This window comes from Neovison vison, chromosome X, assembly GCF_020171115.1.
Source record: "Neovison vison isolate M4711 chromosome X, ASM_NN_V1, whole genome shotgun sequence".
Lineage (NCBI taxonomy): Eukaryota > Metazoa > Chordata > Mammalia > Carnivora > Mustelidae > Neogale > Neogale vison.
In genome coordinates, this window is record NC_058105.1 from 125480025 (window position 1) to 125502748 (window position 22724).

At 51.4% G+C, this 22724-nt stretch overlaps 1 protein-coding gene across 3 annotated transcripts in view; it reads right to left on the reverse strand.

The window, feature by feature from the left end:
* Positions 1-22724, reverse strand: part of TBL1X (transducin beta like 1 X-linked) — a 196306-nt gene that overhangs the window by 123271 nt on the left and 50311 nt on the right. For 2 of the 3 annotated variants that reach the window (XM_044235564.1, XM_044235566.1), the window contains exon 2: positions 4942-5015. The gene's annotated coding sequence lies outside the window, so the exon portion shown is untranslated. Of the gene's footprint in view, positions 1-4941; positions 5016-22724 lie in introns of those variants that run through there. The other variant, XM_044235567.1, reaches the window with a different exon arrangement.

A 22724-nucleotide genomic window follows, 5' to 3' on the forward strand; every position in this document is an offset into this window, starting at 1 on the left:
GAGTTTCATTCATCAAGAACTTCATTAATGTCCGTGTGAGTCGAACTGCAGCGTGAACAAAGTCACTCGACTCTCAGTCAGCCAGGTGGGAAGAGAGCGCACTCCTCCCGGCTTGCCTGGGCTCCGGAGAAAAGCAAGACCAGCTTCCCATAAGGAGCTGCTCTCCTGATAACCTGGAGGCCACGTCTGCGCGGCCTCACGTGCATGTCCGGGCCTTTGCCAAGGTGGGTGAAGACCAACGGCGTTTGAAAGAAAAGACACCGAGTACATGGGAGCGGCACACGGACAGGGAGGGCACGAAGCCGGGTCGTGTTCTCGAACAGCACTCATCAAGGACCCTTCCTCGGCGGAGACCACAAAAAGCAACTGTGCTCTCGGATTATCCACACCGAACGGAGGCCTTTAAATGAAGAAGTGATGGTTCCAAGGTCACCTGCGAGGCTTTACTGCTTCTGATAAGACAGTAAGACCAGCTCGGCAACACCCCGCTCCACCCCCACCGCGCACCCTGGGCCTGCTGGAAGACCCCTCTGGGGCGCCACCTTTACTAAGTCAGAATGAAGCCCCCTCAACGGGGCTGGTCTGCAACACGACGCCGCGCCCAGCTGAGACCTACCAGAGTCTCCGTCTTGTCCCTCTTACGATGCACAGTCCTTTTTTCTTTTTTAAAGACTTTAGTTTATGTATTTGACAGAGACAGACACAGCGAGAGAGGGAACACAAGCAGGGGGAGTGGGAGAGGGAGAAGCAGGCTCCCCCACTGGGCAGGAGCATGATTCGGGGCTCCATCCCAGGACCCTGGGACCATGACCTGAGCCAAAGGCAGACGCTTAACTGATGGAGCCCCCAGCGCCCTCCAGTGCCCAGTCCTAACCGACTCCAACACGAACCAACCCTCCCGGCTCCACGGCAGCACTGCTCTGAGCCGCGGCTCCCACTGATCACAAGCACTTGGGTCTTTTGTGCCCTCTGTGGACCGTAGGAATAAAGAGGAACGGGGGAGAAGTGGTCGCCCATCCTGTGACTTAGACGGCAAGAAGGACAGCAGTGGGAGATACATGAGAAAGCAGACCTCAAATGTTTAGAATAAGACACACACACAAACACACCCCCTCCACGCTGGGCAAACAGCACACAGCCCAAAAGAAAACACTGAGTATCTCAGCGTTCTGAATCACTTGCAGGCTGTGGGGTGGGGACGGGGAGAAAAGAAGCAGGAGAAGCGGGAACACACGTGGGCTCCGTCGTGTCTTATGCCAAAGGACTGCAAAGTAGGGATTAACTTCCCACTGCACAGAGGAGAAAACTGAGGTTCAAAGGCGCTAACCAGTTTCTGGAGGTCCCACAGGGCGTGGCTGATGAAAACAAGACGGGAGACCGGAGCTGGCGGACTCGAGGTCGGCCCCACGTGCCTCTCCTTCCTCTGGTCTCCCAGGAACAGAGAGAGCCACGCGGAGGCAAAGGGTACTACTGCCCCTTTTAGCGTTTTGATTTGCTCACCCGCCCCCCACCCCCCAACTGCTGTGGAAATGAGCAGGCCCGGCCCCCCTGAAGGCAGCTCCTGGAGACAGCGGGGCTGCATGGCTAGTCCTAGAGAGCACAGCCTGGCGGTTCTCCGCAGCAATGGGCAGAGCCCGCGAGCCGGACCCCCATGGCCTGCCGGCTAAGACAGCCCCCGAGCTTCCTGCTGTCCCCGCTGCTGAAGGAACTAGAAGTTGCCTCTTTGAGCCACTGCTTCCCCATACACAGCGGTCCCCCGACGGGGAAGCAGCTCGCCGCTGGCTGGGCTCCGCTCCTTGCGCGGCCACTGTGCCTCTAGACAATTGTCCCTAGAGGCAGAGCTCAGTGCCCAGCTCCCTCTGGGTGGCCAGGAGGTCTCACTCTCCAGTCAACAGGGTTCTGAAGGCAGGGAGGCTCAGCCCCACAGCTGTCCCTTTTGAACACAGAGGCTTGAGAGGGGCTTCGGCCAGCTGGAGGCCGCTGTAACCGCCCACTCCCCTTGGGACCCCGGGAGCCCCACGGCCTCGCTGTGCCATCATTTCTGTGTCTGGTCCACGGACCCCAACACGGGCACAGATCTCACGGGGCTGCCCGAGGAAGAAACTAGGGACTTCAAACGCATCTGTCCACCCCAAAGCCTGTGCACAGATGTTCACAGCAGCGCTACCTGTAACAGCCCCAGCAGGAAAGACCGCGTGCGCCCGGGAGGAGCGGCTGGATCGATGGGCTCTGGGACACCCACACAGCGCGGTACCGCTCGGTGGCGGCGGACGCCTACCGCCTGGACGGACCTCGAGGGCTTCAGGCCGAGGGAATCAAGGCAGTCTCTGAATGATTCCATTCACGTGACACTGTAAAGATGACGGGACTCCAGAGACGGAGACCCGGGGTGGCCAGGCCTCGGAGAGGGTGACCTAAAGCAGCGTCACGAAGTGCTCCGCTGGTCACGTAACAGCATGCGTCCGGTTAGGGCGCTGGCTGCATGAACGTGCACGTGAGACCCCTGCACGCGAGCGTGTAAGCACGCACACGCACACAGTGCACGTGACGCTGCAGAGAGGCACAGAAGGTCTGCATCGGGTCCACGGGGCCGGCGTCCATCTATCCCTGTGAGAGCCCAGGGTCTCGGATGGTGACCCCCATTACAGGAAGGTGGGGGGGCTGTTCTGGACCGCCCAGCTCTGTGTCCGCCACGTCCTGCGAGTCTAACATCAATTCGGAAGAGCAGCGTTCAAAGTGGCTCTGTGACTGACGAACACCTGCACAGAACTCACAGGTCCCCCCTCACACAACGCGGCAGTATTGAAGAAAAGGCAATGACCCGCAGATGCGTCCTGCTACGTGGGAGGGACCATGACAACACTAGGCTGAGAGACCGGAGCCAGCCCCAAAGAACACAGAGCGAACGACACCAAAGTTTGCACAGAACGCCCGGCAACGGGCAAGGCCGCAGACACGGGAAGTAGACCGCTGCCTGTCGCCGGCGGGGGAGGCGGGGGGGCTCTGGTAGGACGACGGTCCACGATGGCTCTGGCGGCGGGGGCGGGGCGCGGTCCGCGAACCCAGCCACGCGCACCCCAGCACACGTCCCCTCCGCGAACCGTCTCAGGGAAGGTGTGAGCAAATGCCGCCACCCTCTGGCACACACATGCTTTAGGACCCTCTCGTCACAACTGCTGTGCTTTCTGCCCCGTGTGGGCTGGTTCTGAGAGCCCGTCCGTTGCCCTTTCAGTCTACAGGCTGTCCCTGCGAGATAGACGGGCTCGCAGTCCCCAGGGCCGTCCGGGTCATGAGACACGGCAGCCCCAGCACTAAGAGCCAAAGTCTCCTTCGAACACGGCGTAGGCACTGTCCGGTCACTGCGCTCGCCCTTCCTGCGCGCTCTCTGCTCCCCCATCACCCGTCACCCCCCCCCCATGCCCAGGCTGCTTTACCAACTTTCCCTATGAAACCAAAAGGAGTGGGGCGCCCGGGGGGCTCAGTCAGGGAAGCGGCTGCCTCGGGCTCAGGTCACGATCCAGGGTTCCGAGATCGAGCCCCGCATCAGGCTCCCTGCTCCACCTGGCGTCTGCTTCCCCCTCTGCCTGCGGCTGCCCTCCTCGTATTCACTAGTTCTCCGTCAGATACGTAAAATGAAATCTTAAAAAAAAAAAAACCTTTGCTGTTCCCGGCTCCTCTCCTTTGCCCACAACATCCGTCCCCACCTAGAACGTACTTCCTCCACATGTACCTGTACTGCGTCCCCCCGCACACCCATCGGGAGTCTCGCCTCCGGGAGGAACGTCCAGCCTCCTCAGGGGCTCGGCCACGTGCTGTTCAGAGCCTTGCCCAGAACTCAGGGGAGTCCGGGTGGCCCAGCTGTGTAAGTGTCTGCTTCGGCTCAGGTCACCATCCCGGAATCCCAGGATCCAGCCCCCTGGAGCCCCACTCGGGCCCCCTGCTCTGCAGGGGGTCTGCTTCTCCCTCCTTCCCCTGCTCCTGCACGGACATGCTCTTTCAGGTAATATATAAAACCTTTAAAGAAATAAAATAAATAAAACTTTTGAGAAGAGCAGTGCTCAGAATTCCCTCGGCACGGACTGTCAACACCATGCACGGGACACCCATTCCCACCACGACTGTCTGCCACGCCCCCCCCTCATGGGTACATAAGGCCTCACCTCCCAAAACAAGACACATTTCCCACATCTCTGTATATGCCCCAAGGCTCCAGAGGTAACAGACTTAATGAACGGTCACCCCAGAGACTGAAGATCTTTCATACCAAGTACTTTGAAAAGGACGTCCTTGATTCGAGGGCGCCCGGCCTCTTTGCAGACCTGGTGCGACCCAGCAGCCACGAGAGAGCTCCAGGCCCCCGAAGGCCTGTCCTCCGGGACTCTGGACTATTTCTGCTCTAAGGACAGCCCAGGAGGGGCTGAGAACGAGGGAAAACACAGCTGTAGGGGCCGCCGTCATAGGCTGTGCCGACGAGGTGGACCTGAAAGACCCTGGCGGGTCCACAAGCAGCTATGTGGTGCCCGCCAGTCCGCGCACACGCACTGAGAAGAACAAACAAGAACGGGGCACATGGCAGACCAAGAGTCAGAAGCCCTTGCTGGTCACGAGTCACCTTCTAAAGACAGAGAAGGCCTCAAACGCATCTGGGAAACCAGAGCAGAAACGACGCTTCTCTGCAAAGTGCACAGATGGTACCGGCCATCTCCGTTTCTCTTTCCTAAAGTCTGGGACTTCCAGAAGCTCAACAGAAAGAAGCACGTCAGGCAGACACACGGCGTTTTCTGGCTTGCAAAATTACCTGTTACAAGAAATCCTGAGAAATCACCATTTCCAGGACTTAGAGTCAATACAGTAACATTGAATTTTTAAGTACAGAAAATACGAAGAGGTTGACAGCATATTTATTACATAATAAGAAATCCATTTTACAATTTCACTTACTCAGAGCCAAGGGTAGGCAAATCCCTTCTTCCTTCGAGGGTTTATTTCGAGGCCTGTTTTCCGTCTTCAGTCACCTGTTAATGAAAAATAACCAAGTAAGGCAAAAGCATCCATGAAAAACAGCTTCAAGTACACCGTCGACCATTCCACGGGCCGGCAGATATCTGAATCAGGGAATCGACAAAACCGGAAGGATCCCTATGTCAGACGTCACACAACCACCACCACGGACTCCTCAGCTTCATTCCCCAGCAAAGGCACACAAATCTGGTGGGTTTTATTATGGCGTAAGCAATTATGATCCTATTACTAGGGAATGTCAAGAACTGAAAAATCCACTCCGCTCTCACCAGACACATTTTCTCCTACCCCTCCTAAAAAATGCTACTTGAAAACACAGGTATTTCTACATTCAACCCAACTCAGCAAGTTTCTACTGACAACGGCTCATTCAGTCTTGCGGAAAATGCAAGCGATGCTTGTTGCGGTTCCGGTATTAGGGACACACGGTGCCTGGCCTTGTGGAATGTTCCCATCTCAGGAGGGAGAAGCAGGGGAACCTGGTGATGGAAAAGCAGGGACTATAAACTAGAAAGCAAACGCAAAGCGAGGTCACGCTGGATGACCGAACTACTGCAACTCCAGCTGGTGGGAGAAGAGAGAGTGACCGGGGCGAGCAGTTTACTCCCTTTGGGGCCTGGGGCAGCATTTTTTGAGGAGGGAGCAAGAATGGGGGCGAGAGGTCGCAATGCAGACAAAGCAAGTGCAAGGGTCCTGTGGTGAGACTCACCTTGGCAAGAAGGAGGGAGGAAGGCTAGCGGGCTGGGCACCAGAGGTCAGTAATAGCTGGTCCCGGGTCACAGAGGACCTCACAGCCCACGGAAAGGAGTTGATCCTACACAGGCCCCACTACACCTTATTCTTCACCCAGCACCAGAGTTAATGAGAAAAAAAATGTGATCGTCCTGCTATTTTAAAAAACCCTTCGGGGACTCCTGTCATGCTTAGAACAAAATCCAGAGAAGCTCTTGCTCAACGGAGAACCACCAGTGACTCACACGGTGCTGGCATGAATCGCAGTGTACAGGGTTCTAGGACATTCTGACCTACTGGACTTACGGGGTAGGGGTCAGGGGCTGTGGGGGGAGCATGTGTGATGGGGAGGGGAGACGAGAACCCAGCATGACTTCTAGCTTCAGGGCTTGAGCAACAGTTTGGAAGGTGGTGCCATTTCCTGAGATGTAGGCGGACTGAAGAGAAGAACAGCAAGACTCTTTCGCGTGTTCACTCTGAAACGCCCATCCTAGCTATCAGTGGACTCCTGACGAGGTCGCGAAGGACCCCAGTCTGAGCCATCGGGAGAGGGCACGGCTGCAGAGTTACGTCTGGAAGTCATCCCCTAACCAGGATCCTCAAAACCTCCGTGCCTGAACGGGAAGGCCCAAAGCCGGCTTTCTCACGCCGGGCACAGATATCGCCGTAGATCAGATAACGCCACTGCAGGCGGGCTGCACTGCGCACTGAGCGGCAGCCGTGGGCTCCCCCCACTAGATGCTGGTAGCGACCCACACATCCGCTCCCTTCGTTGGATCACCCAAACTGACCCCAGACGTTACCAGCCAAGCCCTGGAGGGCACAAGCACCCTGCAGAGAAGCCCTGGTCTGAAGACGGCTAGCCGAGGACCCAACGCTGAAGGGAGGCGACGTCGATGAGACACGGGTGTGCCGAGAGGTAGGAGGAAATCCAGGGGGTTCTGGGACCCTTGGCATCCAGGGATAGACATCTCTCAAAAATCATGGCATGAGGAGCAAATAACGGCCCTTGGTACAGAAGATGAGGACAGCAGATAAAAAGATGACAAGAAACCTTACTGTCTTCTCTGCCCATGCTCACTACAGGGAAGAAATCTAGAGAGGCTTCACAGAGGCGCCAGCATGCCCGTTGGCCCATGAAGTCGGGCGACAAGGCAGAGAAGGGGAGCTGCAGCTTGAGTGGTTCCAGAGGCAACCAAGGCAGGCAAGAGGGCACTGAGGTTTCTAAAAACATCAGGTGGCGCGCTCAGTTTGGTCAGGAGAGGGGACGGGTGCAGCACAGTGCCAGGACGCTGGGCAGGAGACAGCACAAATGCCCCATCCAGGGCCCCATCTGGCAGAGGAAAGAGGAGGCCACTCGGGCGACTTGGCCCTGCAGACAGCCCAGTCCCGGCAGGGGTGACTCCAAAACACCAGACAACCCAGAGTTCCTCCCAAGCGGGAGCCCGGGACCCCCTGGCTGAGCCAGCCACGATCTTTCTCTTCTTCTCCGAGCTTACACGGGCTCATGCCCCTGGCACACGATTCTCGGAGTCCCGAACGGTGTGAAAACGCTGACACAACTTGCCAGACGCCTGACCCACTGCCTGACCCCTTCCGTCTCCATGACGCAGGAGTATGACTTTTAACACTATTGTATCAAAAGAGAAGAAAGAAAAGTTACGGGGGAAAAAGACAAGGGCAGATTTACACGCCTCACTTTGCTCCCAATTAATTATAAGAAACTCTCTCCGGACCAGAGAGTCGTCAGCTGTGAAATGAGGGTATTCAATTATTTATGAGGTTTCATCCACATCAAAAAAATCTGAGGAACCATTTTCCTGTCGACTTCCTTTGTCAATTCTAAGGGAAAACACTTGCAAAAAACTGAACCAAGAACTTAGACAAGGATGCTGGGGGGCGGGAGGGGAGGAATGTGTGCATCCATCTGTCCCACAGCCAACCGATCACGGAAATCGATCCAAAGGCTGCAATACTTTCCCCAAGTTGCCGTCATGATTAACACTGGCACCCCAGAGAAACTCAAGCTGTACCATCATGAAAACAACGCAAAAAATCCAAACTATGTTTTCAGAAGCCACTGAGCATAACAGAGAAGCTGCAATTTCCTCCTGAGTCCTTTCTTTTTTTAGTGAGCCCTGAATTACCCGGGCCAAGAGCCAGGGGCTAAGCCACACACTGGCAAGAGGCACCAGAGAATGTTGAACACTTCATCCGCCACGAGCTTCAAGTTCTGTGTAATGAAGCCGTTGTTTCCTGCATCACACCAATACCGAACAGCGTTTTTATGTATGGCAAGGATTCCTTCAATAACAGATTTTAAATCCGCTAAATCAGCGGTTCTCAAATGCGGCTGTCTCCCGGGGGACTGCGGCCGATGTCTGGGGACATTTTTAGTTGTCAGGACTGGAGGAGGAATGCTGCTGGCATCTGGCAAAGCCGGGGACACAACCCACAGCAGAGCCCTTCGCAGGCACAAAATTACCTGGCCCGAGTATCAGTTCCGCCGAGGGCGACCACTAAAATATCCAAGTCATACACGTGCATGCTTTCAAAAAGTCAAACAATGAGGCGAGGCAAAAGACTCCTCTTTTGACTTACGAGCTTTTTGTAACACCATCTATCCCCAATTCCACTTCTCAAAGCCACCATTTTTTTTTTTTTTTTTTTAAGATTTTTCTTATTTTCCAAGCAACCATTTTCAAACCCAGAACTGTCTGTTTTACTGGCGGTGACCCCCCGTATGGCTTCCATGTTTCTGAAAAACCTCACGATGGGCCCTATCCGCTTTGGGTATCACTGAGTTGATTTTCTCACACAGAGCTGAGGGTTTTGGTTGTTTAAGTTCCATCCTCAATCCTACGCTAACCTGCCACATTTTCCCAACAGTATAACCGTCTCGGAGCAAACCTATCCTCGACGGACATCAGTCCAACAGTGGACACAGGTGAGCAAGCAATACAGTGCAATGAGGATTCCTGTCTTATGCGACCTTTGTGTTTTCCTTGGGTTACTAATTGCATCTGTTTTTATTTCCTTAATTCTCTTTTTTGTCTTTACATCCTTTGGTAATTTTTCCAGCAGTGTCCACAATGCTTTGCTTCAATTTTTCACATGATCAAAATTCTCAGATAATCTGTCAGCTCTATGGGCTTCCCCCTCGTTCACTCCTACATCTCCCAAATACACACACACCAGGTCTTCCGAAATTTCTTGCCTCCGTTCCGGTCTGTACTTGACAGCATTAAGCCTGTTAAAGAGTTCGTGCCGCCTTGAAACCACAACATCTTGAGAATACGTTTTCTTTGTTTCTAGGATCCCAAATCTCCCCCTTTCTTGGTGTACTCTCTCATTTCAATGGGACACATTCCCTAGTAGATTTCTGAGAATTGATATATAAAAGCTAAATTTCACTGATATCCGGAACACATACAAACATCTTTACTCTACTTTTAGTTAACAACTAGTAGAAGAATGACTTTAAATTCCGAGGGAAAATTATTTGTATAGAATTCTATAGTCAGTCTCTTTTCCAACTTCCAATGCTGCCGTTAGGAAATCTGGTATCATTCTGATTTCAGATTCTTTATATGACTTTTAAATCCAGGATACTGCTTAGATACTGCCTTTATCTCTAATATTTGAAAATGACATGATGAGCTTTCACATAATAATTTTCAGGCGCTTTTTATCCCCTGTTCTAGTCACCTGGTATGAAATTCCTCTCTTCTTCAGATTTAAGATTTTTTCCAGCGTCTCTTCCTCAGAGTACCTATTAGGAAAAAAATCCGAATAGCCATCTCTCATCTATATAGTAAAAGTCTCTGCACTACGCCTTCACTGACCACTAAGGTACCCATTAGCTGCACGTGGTTACTAAATACTTGAAATGTTTGGCTAGGGCAACTGAGGAACTGGCTTTTATATTCTGTTTAATTTTAATTAATTTAAGTGTCAACAGTCACGTGTGGCCAGTGGTTACCATATGAATGCAAATCTCAAGACTATGACAAACAGGAAAAGAGCAAGAGCCAAGGAGAGGCAGTGCCCACAGCACACTCTTACGACGATATTAGAGACGAGGAGATGTTAAGATGTTCTGAAGAAAGAATGTTCAGAAGAAGAAATGGAAAGTAATTTCTAAATCCTCACCGCTACTGTTTTCAGTATGAAGTTCTGGGACTTCACTCCTCACGGCTTCCTTCCTCCTAAGAACTTGAAGACCCTCTACTTCTGCCCAGGGGGTTCTCTACGGGGTGCACACTCCAGAGGCACACCAGGGCAGTCTCTGGGTCTCCATGCACTCATTGACATCTCATTCGACAAACATCACGCGCACAACCAACCGTTATCCAGACAATCTATGAACAATGACCATGACAGAAAACAGAACCGCAAAAACCAAAACTGCAAAAACACACACAAAATTACAAAAGTCCTGTGCGCCCAAGCCAAAGCCAAGGAGTCCAGAGTTTCGTCCCAATCCCTGGGAGCCACTTCCTTTAAAGCCTGGGGCCGACCATACAGCAGGCAGGTAACAGGCGTGCCCTGAAAACAAACTAAGGGCAGGCTCAAAACCAAAAGGAAGTCATTATTGTTTCGCTTGACTCAGAAAAGAAACACAGCAGCACTGTGGGAATAGGGAAATAAATGTTTGGGAGAAATCATTTTTTATTTAAGGATCAATGGGGAAACACGTTTTCTTCATCTATTTTTCATGTAAGTCGTTTAATTAATTAATTAATATCCATTCGTTCCTGCAAAACATGACATTTTATATGTACGTTTTACAAATTCAGACACAAAGTATGAACTGCTCAAAAAACAAAACGGTCACCAAACAAGATCCTTGTATCAACTTGATTTCTTTTTGAAACTATTAAGATGCTAATAAGACTTCCAGGCTTCTATCACCAGCAAAACCAGTGCTTCTGAGGATGCATCTGAATGCGTGTGGTCAGACACAGGCATCACTTCCCCGCCATCCCACACGACTAGAGCCAACCATACGCCACTCCCAACAAAGGAACAACGGGTCCCTGGCTCACACGATGATGTACCAAACAGACTCCATACAGAAAGACCAAGCTAGGGTTTGTCACGTGAAAATCTGATGTGGGATAAGGTGATGACATGACCCAACTGGGTTTGTAAGTATATAATCCCTCCAGATCCAACATCAATGGGGGGGGGGGGGAGAAACCCACAGCGAATTTTAATAAGCTATATTTTGTCCAATATTTGTTTCTACGGATTTATTATTATTTAAATTCGAATGATAAATTAAATTTCATTTAAGGGCAGGAAATAATCTTTAGTGAGAAAAATAACCACATTTAAAGAAGACACATTAAAGTATTAGGACAACATCTTTCTTCTTCATCAAACTGTCCATAACAGTGACTGGAGTCTGTGCGCACAGGTACACCAGCGGACTGTATGCAGATAAGCCTCCCGTGACCGTAATCAGTTCTTTGTTTACAGATGACATAGTACACCGAGAGGTGGAACAGAATCCCAATTAATCTCTTCCTCGTCTCCCAGAGCACCATCTCCACACTGTGCAGTGAGCAGTAAGCATAATTTTAAAATGTAATTGTCAAGCACACTGTCTATTCACGGAAATTATGATAAAAGTTTCCGAACGCCATATGGTCCTGGGGCTCACATTTCAGTTTCTATCCTTGGCCAAACACATGCCCTCCCCTGCTCACCTGGAAAGGTCAATTATACTGCCTTCGGTTTCAGTTAACAGTACTGCAAGCAAATCCCTTTTGTAAAACAATTAAATTCAATTATTTGCTTACATAAACACCTCAAAACTTGGGACACCAATGTCAATGAGGAGCCAATGAAGAACTAAGTATTAAGACACACACGCGTGTACACACAGTCTCTCTCACACACACACACCCCTCTTCCCATTCACCAAGCACAACACCCCAAGGGTCACCTCCACGTTCAGGCCATCAGGAGGATGTCCTAAATAAAAACTCAAACGAAAAACTAAGACTAAAAACAGCCAACACTCTTACACAAACACAGCGCAGTCTCCCCCGTATTGAAAGAAGTTGAGGAACTCCTGTAAAGGCGAATCCACAAACATCCAGCTTTCTCAATCCATACCCATCTGGAAACAGATGCCTTCAAAATGACTTTTAAACCCCGGGCTTTTCCCAAAAATGGAATTTTTTAAGGCTGCTTTTTTTTTTTTTTTTTTTTTTTTAAGGTAGTCTCTACTACCCCCAACAAGGGGCCTGAAGTCACGAGCCTGAGGCCGTGTTGCTACCATGCGGTAGGAGAGATGAGGGGTGCTGCTACACATCCTCCAAGGTCCAGCTCAGCGCCTACTACAAGCACCGCAAAAAGAACACCCCAGGGGCGCCTGTGTGGCTCAGTGGGTTAAAGCCTCTGCCTTCGTCTCAAGTCATGATCCGAGGGTCTGGGATCGGCTCAGATCATAGGTCTCAGGGTCCTGGGATCAAGCCCCGCATCGGACTCTCTGCCCAGCAGGGAGCCTGCTCCTCTCTCTCTCTCTCTCTATCTCTCTCGCTGCCTGCCTCTCTGCCTACTTCTGATCTCTATCAAATAAGTAAATAAGTAAATTAAAAAAAAAAAAAAAAACACCCCACCCCAACTTCTGCCCAGGTTATGCACAACTGTTTGCATTCCCTTGCACCCTTTCAAAGGACCCACATGTCCAAAACCTGCGTTGTTACCATCTGTGTCACCCGTCCACAGCCCCCTCTCCGCAAGTTCCCCTTGGGTCCCACGCTGGGCCACCAGAAGCACTTCTGTCAAGCACACTGCTTGGTTCCACAGTGAACACGGAGCCACGGCACCGACCGCGCGGACTCTGGGGCCAGAGCGCTCTGCGAGAAGGGCAGCCCCCCTGCCAGCCAGGAGTGTGACCCGGGCCCGCGATGCTCAGGCCTCCGGGTCCTCCTCCGGGCAGCGGGGTAACTAACAGAAGCCTCACGACGACGCGAGGAGGACACGCCACCATTCATATGTGGGCAGCACAGAGAACGCTCCCTGGCACACAGTGGACACCGGGTAAATGTTGCCCAAAACTGCTTTTGACCCTGCAGTCCGTCTGTGAGGCGATCATCTTGGAGCTTTGTCACTAGGGACTAGTGCGCTCCCGGACCTTGACCTCTGAGCCTTCACAAGGAATACCCAGCCCAGCCCCGGCTGCCAGAGGCAGCCAGAATCTGCGGTTAGTGAGAGAGAGCAGCTGAGGCTCGGAAGTGATCCCGAGATGTCGCGCCCAATCTCTCCCCGTAAATCAGGAAACAGCTCTTCTTTCTGCACTAATTTTTTTAAAGACTTATTTCTTTGTGAGAGAGAGGGGGCATGCACAGGCAGGACTCGATCTCATGACCCTGAGATCAAGACCCGAGCAGAAATCAGGGTCAGGCGCTTAACCGACGGAGCCACCCAGGCGCCCCCCTGCGCTAATTCCTTACACGTGTTTAGTGGGAGACATTTAGGAACTCTGACTTCTGTAACCTCATTTTCACTTCATGCTTTTCAACAAGCTGGGAGCCTATGCAGGGCTCCAAGGTCCCACTTCCAACAGAGCATTCAGGGAACTGCTCCGCCACACTGCCCGAGACAGAACAACAATTTCTGCTGCATTCAATGGACCTGCAAGCCAAAGAAGGTATTTTGCACAACGGTGTGGGCTTTTTATTTTCCCCCAGAAAAATCAAATGAGTGCAGAGCGTTGCTAACTGTTTTATCTTTCTTTCATAAACTGATATGACAGAACTTTAATTTTCAGGGTAGAAAGACCCAGAGAGCTTCACCTAGGGTCTGCGCACCAGCTGCTTTTGCCCGAGTCTCCAACCATGCTAAATTTAGAAATACACTCTGTCCCGATGTACTTCAGCAGGAAGCAGCCAGATTAAAATAAGATGCCGCGAACACACGAGAATTCGAAAGCTGCTGTGAGCCAACCACCTGCAAGAAACCACAATGCGCTCGTTGACTCCAGAGACACTGCCGTTCTCCACCAGGATAGAGCAAAAGGGACTTGGATGAGGATTCCAGACACACACACACACACACACACACGATCCACAGTGCGGGACCCAAACGGAAGGTGATGAGCAGAGGCAAAGCCCAGAAGCGGACAGAACGTTTAGCTGCAAGGGAACCGAACTTGGGATGCTGAGTTTCCTAGCCCTCTAGTTAGAGAAGCAAACAGGGGTAGGTGTTCACATCCAGAAAGTGAAGCAGCTCATTAACAACACAGCTTGTGGAGGGGACACACGTACACCATTTCTCCCACAGGCCCCAGAGGGGAAACTCTCCATTCTCAGTAAATGGGGTCAAGGACACATTTCATGGGGCCGCTTCTCACAGGAATTCTTAACATGAGGGGACCACACAACCCCGCAGCACAGGTAAACCAATCAATGCGCGGATCAACAACACAGCGGCAGCGTGCACGCCTCCCCCCAGCCCGCGGGCCTCCAAGGAGACCTCTCCGATGCGCTCAGAGTCCCAGCCGGGCTGCGGGTCTCCTGGGGTCACGGCAACACGCCGCAGTATCTTGTAAACACACTTCAGTGCCAATAAATATACCATTTGTATAACATCATTTTTAACAGTTGCCTAGTAACTCACTCTCAGGGCTAAATAAACTTGGCCACCACCGCACTCGACGCCTTGCTGTTTTCAGCAGTGCCTCCATAAATGAGGAGAACCATTTCTTAAGTGTCGGGAAACTGCGGGCCACCCACGTAGAAAGACAAAGCCGCACTCGCATTCGCTCACGTTTAAGGAAGAGATACCACACAGCAAGGCCACGTGAGGGCAGAAAGTTCAACGACGCCCTTCCGGTGATCTGCGCCTCCAACCCTCGCCATGGGGTCCACGCACCTGCAGGCCAGCGGCACGCACGGCACGACCGACCCCAGCCCTAACCAACGCCCGGAGCGAGCGTATGCGAACACACTTCCGCGTGACCCGGGAAACAATTACAATGCACCGGGCATTAAAACGTTTTCACAAATTTAAGTTGACAATTTCAGGAAATTAAATAGGACTTACTTTAGGACAGCAAAGTGACTTTAGTCACCGGTCTTTGTGCTCCAGACGATGCCAGCTGACCCTTTAGTTTCAAGGTTAAGTGCGAACAGTGCTGCCTTGCGCTCTCACACGCGCCCCAATGTAGACCTTATGGGATGACCCTAGATCTCAGAGACAAGTCAGCACTGACGAAGGCTGAGGCTCCAGAACGACAAACCAGGAATGCCAAAGTCCCAGTTGTCTAAAGAAACAGAGACTTATTAAATCTGGAGGTTCTAACGTGGCCAAGAGGGCGGAAAGGGCCCTCGGTGAGAACCACACGAATGACCAAAGGAAGCATTCTCCATCCGCTATCTTGAAGTAACAACATCCACCAAGTCGACAACGTGAAGACCACACTTCTTCTGTCCCACTCCCCAGGAACGTTCGGCAGTGCGCCTCCTCCCTCACTGGCTGACGTCATGGCCACACATCCAGGCGGGTGGGGTCAGAGCAATCAAGACAGACCATGACCTCTATGAGGCCAGGAACTGCACGTGTCTTTAGATCTTCGGGACCTGCAAGTTGTAGTCACCCAATAAACGGGTGTTGACGGAATCCAGCTCTTTCTCTTTCATGACTACTCTTTCCCAGACTGCTCCTTTGGTTCCTCATCATCTCATCCACTCAACAGAAGCACTTCCCCGACACTCTGTTCTCGAATCTTTTTCTTCCAGCTTTGCTCCCTTGTGATACCATCACTCTCTGCAGTGAATTCTATTTTTTTTTCTTAAGCTTTTTTTTATTTAAGAGAGAGAGACTGCGCACGTGCACATAGTAGGGAGGGGGAGACGGAGAAGCAGACTCGGGGCAGAGCAGGGAGCCCAATGTAGGACTTGACCCCAGGACCCTGAGATCATGACCTGAGATAAAGGCAGACACTTAACCAACTGAGCCACCAAGGCGCCCCCCCTACTTTTTTTTTTTTTAAGACTTTTTGCAGGTAATTCTAAAGCTCTATTTCTTTTTTTCTTTTTTTTAAGATTTTATTTATTTATTTGTCAGAGAGAGAGGAGCGAGCGAGCACAGGCAGACACAGAGGCAGGCCAAGGCAGAGGGAGAAGCAGGCTCCCTGCCGAGCAAGGAGCCCTATGTGGGACTCGATCCCAGGACCCTGGGATCATGACCTGAGCCGAAGGCAGGTGCTTAACCAAGTGAGCCACCCAGGCGTCCCTAAAGCTCTATTTCAAGGCATATTTCTCCTGCTTACGTCCTGTTGGGTCTCTGTCTAGCATCTGAAGGTCACTATTTCCAAAGCAATCGTCACTTTCTTCCCAGCCTCACGCTACTATGTCTGTAACCCACCCTCCGTTGCCCTTCACTCCCAGACCCGAAACTCCGGGGCTCCCACCGCAGACTCACTCCTTTCTCTCTGCCATCCCCCTCCCCACATCCCACCCATCAGACGCCAAGTCATCGAACCGACCCTATGGATTCTCTAACACTGCATCTCTCCACGGTCACTGCGCTTTTCTACTTGATAGCCCGAATGACTGCACACAACCCCTCCTCCTGACCTCTCCCCCTGCAAATCCACAAAACCCCATGAATCTTCCTAAAGGAGGTATGATGTATCTCATTCCTCAAAAAGACGTCACGGGTGACTACACGGACTCAGAAAAAAAACCCAAGCTCCTTATACCGCCTGCCGAAAGGGCTGGTTTCTCCACAGCTAGAAGCAGGGGTCAGGGCAAACAGCACCGTCGAGAGTCAGTTGTCACCACACTGGAAGCAGACCCCACCCATGGTAAGCACAGTAAGGCCCCTGCCACCCAGGCTGCGCATGTCCTCACCTCCAGAACCGTGAGCACGTCAGATTACATGACATCTGGGAATCTAGGTTGCTGATGGAATTCAGGTGGCCAGTCTCACCTTAAAATTAAAAAAAAAAAAAAAAAGACTGTACCCTGTTTTATACAAGTGCACCCAATACAGTCAGGGAGCTCCCTGAAATGGGGAAGAGAGGGCGCGTGGGCGGCTCAGTGGGTTAAGCCTCTGCCTTCAGCTCAGATCATGATCTTGGGGTCCTGGGATCAAGCCCTGCACCGGGCTCCTTGCTCAGCGGGGACCCTGCTTCCTCCTCTCTCTCTGCCTGCCTCTGCCTACTTGTGATCTCTCTCTCTCTGTCAAATAAATCAATAAAATCTTAAAAAAAAAAATAAAAAAAAAAGAAATGGTGAAGAGGGTTGCAAAACAACCATCAGAGTGATGGAATATGACAAAACCTCCACTGTTGTTGGCTCTGAAGACGAACGAAGGAGTCCTGAGCCAAGGACCGGAGGCGGCCTCTGGAAGCTAGAAAAGGCAATTAAAAACAAACAAGAACAAAAACCATAAACTTTCCCCTAGAAGCTCCAGAAAACCACGTGGCCCTGCAGGCACTTCCATTTCAGTCCAGTGAAACCCATTTTGGACTCGCGACCTCCAGACCCGTAGGAAACTACGTTTGTGTTGTTTGAAGCCACAAAGTCTGTCACTTGTTACAGCAGCAACAGGAAACTCATACACCCTTCTTCCTGCCGCCGAGATCCCACTGTACTATACTCACACCTTGTTACAGCATTTAGCACTCTGTATTAGAAAACTGACTGTATACCTTGTAACCACTGCAAGAGATAGCTCTAGGGACACCTGGGGGCTCAGCTCAGGTCATGATCTCGGGGTCCTGGGATGGAGTAGTTCATCCAGCTCCGGGCTCATCAAGGAGTCTGCTTCTCCCTCTCCCTCTGCCCCTCCGCTCTCAAATAAATCAATAAAATGCTCTCTTGCTCTCAAATCAAATCTTTAAAAAAAAGAGAGAGATAGAGAGAGTTCTAGGCCTCAGTGTTGACATGACAACCAAGTGTGATCTCTGGGGCGCCTCCCACCAGAGGCTGTCGAGCTCACCACAGTGTCACTCATTGTACCCCCCCCATTAGATCTTCCGTGTCAAAACCTGCTTTCACTCCAAATGCTTGAAACTTCAGCTTATCCCTGAAAAATGCAAGCACATCTTCCAGTACGTACAGTGTGAAGGCTAATGACCCCGAAAAGTGCTTCACTCAGTCTGGGAATTTATCTCCTGGGACAAACAGCACAGAAGCAGCACTCAACGGTCCACATTCATCTTCTGGGCCCAAGTCCTGGCCCCAAGGGCCCTTGGACACGTGGTACCCCGCAATTCCTTTCTCTGTGGGGAACCATGCGTTAATTACTTTATTGTCTCAGCCACTGAGACCGACCTTTAGGAGAGGCTCGCCACAAAGCACTGATGCAGAGGACCGGCCCAGTTCCTTCCTTTAAGAAGCCTGTGGTGAAGCAGGTAATGAAAATCCCTAATTTCCTAATAACCCAACAGGTGACACTATAAGTGTTCTAACAGCAGCTCAAAAATTTCTTTGAGAAATGATACGCCTTGGTGAGAATACGGAGAAACTGGAATGCTTGCAGAGCAGGATTGGGATTGCAAACTCCAGCAGCCCTTCTGGAAAACAGTCTGGCTGTTCCTCAAAAAGTTAAATACAGGGGCACCTGGGTGGCTCAGTGGGTTAAAGCCTCTGCCTTCGGCTCAGGTCATGATCTCAGGGTCCTGGGATCAAGCCCCGCATCAGGTTCTCTGCTCAGCAGGGAGCCTGCTTCCCCCTTCCTCTCTCTCCGCCTGCCTCTCTGCCTACTTGTGATCTCTTGACTGTTAAATAAATAAATAGAATCTTAAGAAACAAAAAAAGTTAAACACAGAATTCATATAGCCAAGCAATTCCACTCAAATGAAAACAAAGGTTCATCCAAACACCTGTGAACAAACTTTCACGTCAGCTTATTCATAATGGCCAAAGAGTGGAAGCAACACACATGCCCATCAAATGATGAGTGGATACGCAAAATACAGTCTCTTGCAACAAGAGCATTGTTCAACAATAAAGAGGGAAATACGGACTCGTGCCAACATGGATGAACTCTGGAAGTACTCAACTAAATCAAAGATCAGACACAACAGACACGGATCCGCACTGCACAACTCCACTTATTTGACATGTCCAGAACAGGCAAATTCGCAGAGACACAAAGATTAGTGGTTCTAGGGCCTGGCAAGGAGGGGAGCACAGCCCTTGGGCACAGGGTGTCTTTTGGGGCTGGCGAATGTTCTAGAACTATACTGAGATAACATCTGCACAACTGTGAATTTACTAAAAATCACTGAATTCCACACAGCACGTGAACTTGTAGTTTGTAGTAAGTTTGTAGTAAGCTTGTAGTAAATTATTCCTCAGTAAAACTGTTTCTTTAAAAGAATTCTGAGATCCTTGAAGCAAAGATTACCTCTGTAGGTGAGTCCTAATCTTAAATAAAACGTATCGCTACAATATGACCAAAAAACCAGAGACAAGTTCCAGTGTCTAAAAAAATGGAAACGGCACTTGCTGCCAGACTGCGGATTTTAAATAGCGCATTTCCGCTCATGTCAAAAGCATAATTGCATAATCTACCTGGGTAAGAGGCATATAGAAGGGCTTTCTAATTCAAATTAAACCCGAACAATAAAATTTATTGAATCAAGTCACCTTTAGACATAATGTGATTTTCAGCTGCTTTGCGATGAAAACCACAACACAGAAAACGCTTCTCGTCATAGTCACAACAGAATCTGGAAGAGGAAACTCACTACAATATCTGCTTATTAGGAGTCGAGAACACGAACACGGGAAGCCCTAGTTTAAGTGGATCTTAAAGTCAATGAAAGCAAATTAAGAAATTCAACTTTCTGCTGTGACACACGACAAAAACTTCAAGAATGACAGTAAGATGTATTTTAACAACGGCCCAATAGCTCACAAGACCGCTGCAGAACTTCCCAGGCCAACGGAAGTCCAGCGGTGCCACAAAGACGTCTGTCACTCACCCCCTTCCGTTTCTTCGGCTTCAGGCTGAACGAGCACGGTAACGTCCACCTTGTTTACAGCCACGGTCTCCGCATGCTCCGCCAAACAACCTGTTCCACCCTGGTCAGTCCCGGCAGCGCACGTCCCAGCGACGGGACCAAGGGGAAGGCCAATACACGGCCGAGCCCTCTCACGGCCAGGCTGCGTTTCTCACTTAAAGAGGAAGAAGCGACCGTCGAGGAGCCCGCGGAAGTCCTAGACCCCGACCTGCTGCCCCTTCTTGGGTCCCTGGTCCCAGTGTATTCTACTCCGGCCTGTAATCCCGGCACACTCAGCAGGGTACGAGCTTCGTGCGGCTCTGGTTAACAAACCCACACAAACCTAGTAGCTTGGAGCAACACAGACTTGTTCTCTGGGTTCTGGAGGCAAGATGCCTAAAGCGGGTTAGCGGGTTCCTTCTGGAGGCCGCACAGCAGAATCCAAATCCTCACCGCGTCCAGCTTCTAGAGGCCGCCAGCATCCCGCAGCCCGTGGAAGCCCATCCCGCAGCCCGTGGCTTCGGGGACACACTTCCTCTCTGCTTCCGACACTCCGCTGCTCCCGTCTGAGAAGCACCCGTGGGAGGACTGTGGCCTCACGGGATGGTCGTTCCGTCTCAAGACCCTGGAGACATACTCCCAGGTTCCAGGACTAGGACGGGGACTACCTTTCGAGGACCACTGCTCTGTCTCCACAGCCGTCTTCAGAAATGGGAAGAGCACCCAGAACAGGGGCTGGAGACAGGAGTGCTGCCTTTAGGACTCTGACCAGCGGTCACAGCCATTCTTTGCTAGACAGCTGTGGTCCGGGGGGTGGGCACATGTGGGCTCTGCCTTGCACACCTAATAACTGCGGTTGGCCTGATACCAAGAAGCAGAGGCGGGTGCCAGTCTGGCCAGCTCCACTTGGGCGAGCTTGACCTCAGAAGGCACACAAACGCTGACATCTTAGTCACTGAGGCCCCACATGCACAACTGCCCCAAATCACAGATTACATGGCCTGAGGCCGGATGATTTTCCCAAGAGCATGGAGCTGCACGGCCAGGAGGCTGGTACCTGAATTCCAGACCACTCTCTCTCCTGCCGCCCAGAAAGGCCGACTTCCCCAAAGCCTACAGCGTCGGCTCAGTCCACAAACACCTCCACCCCCTTCTCCCTGAAACACCAAACTAGAAACATATGATCTCAAAGCCAGAAGAAACGCAGCCACAAGATCTAGGACCCCATGGAGGCCCGCTGGAGGACTCGTGGGCAAGCGGGGCCGTGCAACGCAGGACATGGTCCCGCCCGTACGGGGCCGCAGCTCCTCCTGGATGCCACATGCCTCACCTCCTCCGCCTCCTCTAAGGGCCTGGCACCCACACGTCCAGCAGGTCCGCACCAGGCACCCCGGGACGACCGCCCCGCCTCGCAGCTCTGCCCCGGCAATGGGGGCCACTGGTACGCGCCAGTCCCTCTGACCAGATCAGAGGTTCTCAAGGGAGGGAGACTACGCTCTCCCCTCCAGCAGCTGCGGAGCGCCAGGCGTCATGGGCTTGGGAAGCAGCTGCACCAGGAACCCAGTATCCTCTTTTTCTTGACCGCCCTACCCAAAGGGAGAGCCTCTCTACACACACAACCTGGAAACACAAGTGCTCCCAAAACTGCCGCGTGCCAATACGTTTCTTCCCCCACACTAACGGGCACTCTGTGTTGGCAGAGCAGTCCCTAGTTTTTTACCCATCACTGCTTCCACAGCAGGAAGCTGTACAGGGAAACCTTAAAACATAACAGATCTATATGCACAGAAGAAAGCTGTGTTGAATGAAATACTCCATTCTAGGGCGCCTGGGTGGCTCAGTCGGTTAAGCATTTGCCTTCGACTCAGGTCATAACCCTGGGGTCCTGGGATCCAGCCCCACGATGGAAGTCCCACGTTGGGCTCCCTGCTCAGCAGGGAGCCTGCTTTCCCTCTGCCCCTCCTCCCACTCATGCTCCTGCTAAGTCCTTAAAAAAAAAAAAAAAAGAACTAAAAATCACAACATTATAAACTACATTTTGAAAATATGAAATCCACTCTGCTTTGGACCCTTGGGCAGAACAGAAGCCCTGTGGTCCCAATATCAGTGTCACCAACGTTATCAACATGGTATACGCAGAAGTGCCCCCAAATTACAACACCCTGGGTAAGGATGGGCACCAGGGGACACGCCGTCCCATGGCACACGTCACGTGTGCAGAGCGAACGGTATGCACATGCACATGTGTGTATGCTTCTGCGTGTCTACACACATATTTTACATTTCAAAACTTGGGAAATGAGGCTCAAAGACACCCTCCAGTCCAGGGTGTTTAAACCTTGGCACTACTTGCGTTTGGGGCCAGGTCATTCTTTGGGGTGGGGCGGCTGTCATGTGTACTCCAGGACCCCCAGCAACATCCCTGGGTCTCTCCCCATGAGATGCCAGGAACATTTCCCCCCACTCTCCAGCTGCGGCAACCAAAAGTGTCTCCAGACGCGGCCAGATGTCCCCCGGAGAACACAACGGCTCCCAGCTGAGGACTGCGGCGCTGAGCTACCCCAAGTCCCCAGACGGAGTGTGGCCTGACACTATTTAAGGCATACTCGGTCCCTGACACGAGAACAATCTGCTGGCCCAGATTACTGTGAATTACAACCAGAATTATCTTCTTTGAGAGGTCTTAAAAAGGCAATAAATTCTGCATTACACTTTTCTGACCTACATTCCATTAAAACGACTCAACTGTAAGCTCTTATGAAAAAAATCTGTTTTTCCACGAAAAAAATAAAAAAGTCCCTATTTTACCACGATGATTCTGAAGAGCCTAACAAAACCCGAAATTGCTTCCTTTCATTAGCTTTACACCGCAGCCCGCAATCAGGGAGAAAAAGCCCGGGAGGTGGTCTTGCATTAACCCAGATCCCATCTTCCTGGCGGACCGACGTTTTTCTAGCTTACATAAATACTGCCTGTAAATTACTGTTTATTTTCC